This window comes from Heterodontus francisci, unplaced genomic scaffold, assembly GCF_036365525.1.
Source record: "Heterodontus francisci isolate sHetFra1 unplaced genomic scaffold, sHetFra1.hap1 HAP1_SCAFFOLD_257, whole genome shotgun sequence".
Taxonomy (NCBI): Eukaryota; Metazoa; Chordata; class Chondrichthyes; order Heterodontiformes; family Heterodontidae; genus Heterodontus; species Heterodontus francisci.
This window is the reverse complement of record NW_027141742.1, coordinates 2,340,134-2,342,816: the sequence shown is the minus strand read 5'-3', so window position 1 is coordinate 2,342,816 and position 2,683 is coordinate 2,340,134.

Below are 2,683 nucleotides of genomic sequence, written 5' to 3'. Positions count from 1 at the left end.
CCTTCTCTAAAACATTGGTTCATAAGAACTAGGAGCAGGAGTAGGCTGTCCGGCCCCTCGAGCCTACTCCGCCATTCAATAAGATCATGGCTGATCTTTTCGTGGACTCAGATCCACTTACCCGCGCTCCCACCACATCCCTTACTTCCTTTATTGTTCAAAAATATATCTACCTTAGCTTTAAAGACGTTTACTGAAGTAGCGTCAACTACTTCACTGGGCAAGGAATTCCATAGATTAACAACCCTCTGGGTGAAGAAGTTCCTTCTTAATTAAGTCCTAAATCTGCTCCCTCTAATCTGGAGGCTATGCCCTCTTGTCCTAGCTTCACCTGCCAGTGGAAACATCCTCTCTACTTGTGTCTTATCTATTCCCTTCATGATTTTATATGTTTCTATAAGATCCCCCCTCATTCTTCTGAATTCCATTGAATATAATCCCAATCTACTCAGTCTCTCCTCATAAGCCAACCCCCTCAACTCCGGAATCAACCTAGTGAACCTCCTCTGCACCCCCTCCAGTGCCAGTACATCCTTTCTCAAGTAAGGAGACCAAAACTGCACACAGTACTCCAGGTGCGGCCTCACCAGTACCTTATACAGCTGCAACATAACCTCTCTGCTTTTAAACTCAATCCCTTTAGCAATGAAGGACAAAATTCCATTTGCCTTCCTAATTACTTGCTGTACTGCAGACCAACCTTCTGCGATTCATGCACAAGGACACCGAGGTCCCTCTGCATAGCAGCATGCTGCAACTTTTTACCATTCCAGTAATAATCCTTTTTCATCTTACTCCTACCGAAATGAATGACTTCACATTTATTAACATTGCATTCCATCTGCCAGACCTTTGCCCACTCACTCAATGTATCTATGTTCCTCTGCAAAGTTTCACAGTCATCTGCACACTCATCTTAGTGTCATCTGAAAACTTTGACACCCTACACGTGGCCCCCAACTCCAAATCATCTATATAAATTGTAAATAATTGCGGTCCCAACACTGATCCCTGAGGCATACCACTAGTGACTGATTGCCAACCAGAATAGCACTCATTTATCCCCACTCTCTGCTTCCTGTTAGTCAACCAATCCTCTATCCATGCTAATAACTTTACACCTGACGCCATGCATCCTTATCTTATGCAGCAGCCTCTTGTGCAGCACCTTGTCGAAGGCCTTTTGGAAATCTAGTGTACACCACATCCACTGGGTCCCCATTGTCCACCTTGCTCGTAATGTCATCATAGAATTCCAAAAGATTTGTCAAGCATGACCTGCCCTTCATGAACCCGTGCTGCGTCTGCCAAACGGGACAATTTCTATCGAGATGCCCTGCTATTTCTTCCTTGATAATAGACTCAAGCATCTTCCCCACTACAGAAGTTAAGCTAACCGGTCTATAATTCCCAATCTTTTGTCTACCTCCCTTTTTAAACAGTGGTGTCACATCTGCTGTTTTCCAATCAGCTGGGACTACCCCAGAGTCCAGCAAATTTTGGAAAATTTCCGCCAGTGCACCTGCTATTTCTCCCACCATCTCTTTTAGTACCCTGGGATGCATTCCATCAGGGCCAGGAGACTTATCAATCCTTAGCTACATTAGCTTGCCCAACACTACTTCTTCCATAATAATGATTGTTCCCAGGTCCTCACCTACGTTCGTCTCTTCGTCAATTACTGGCATGTTATTAATGTCCTCCACTGTGAAGACTGATACAAAATACCTGTTCAATGCCTCGGCCATTTCATCATATCCCATAACTAAATTCCTCTTCTCATCCTCTAAAGGACCAACGTTTACTTTAGCCACTCTTTTTCGTTTTATATATTTATAGAAACTTTTGCTATCTGTCTTTATATTCTGTGCTAGATTTTTCTCATGTTCCATCTTACGTTTCTTTATAGCTCTTTTTGTAGCTTTCTGTTGACCTTTAAAGTTTTCCCAATCTTCTAGTTTCATGCTGCTTTTGGCCACTTTGTATGCCTTCTTTTTCAATTTGATAGCCTCCCTTATTTCCTTAGACACCCATGGCAGATTACCCCTTTTCTTCCAGTCCTTCCTTTTCACTGGAATATACTTTTGCTGAGCACTTTGAAAAATTGCTTTGAAAATCCTCCACTGCTCGTCAACTGTCCCACCATAAAATCTTTGTTTCCAGTCTACTTTAGCCAAGTCCTCCCTCATTCTATTGTAGTCCCCCTTGTTCAAGTGCAGGACCCTGGTATTGGATTTTACCTTCACACTCTCCATCTGTATTCTAAATTCAACCATACTGTGATCACTCCTTCCAAGAGGATCCCTAACTATGAGGTCATTAATTATTCATGTCTCATTACACAGGACTAGATCTAGGATAGCTTGCTCCCATTACATACTGTTCAAGAAATCTATCAGGGATACACTCAAAGCATTCCTTCTCAAGGCTACCCTGACTGAGCTGGTTCGACCAATCTACATGTAGATTAAAATACCTCATGATAATTGCCATACCATTTTTACAGGCATTGGTTATTTCTTTGTTTGTTGCCCGCCCCAATGTGATATTATTTGGTGGCCTATAGACTACGCCTATCAATGCCTTTTTCTTTAGAGTTTCTATTTTCCACCCGAATGGATTCAACCTCATTCTCCATAGAACCTATATCATCTCTCAGCACCGCCCTGATGTCGTCCTTGAG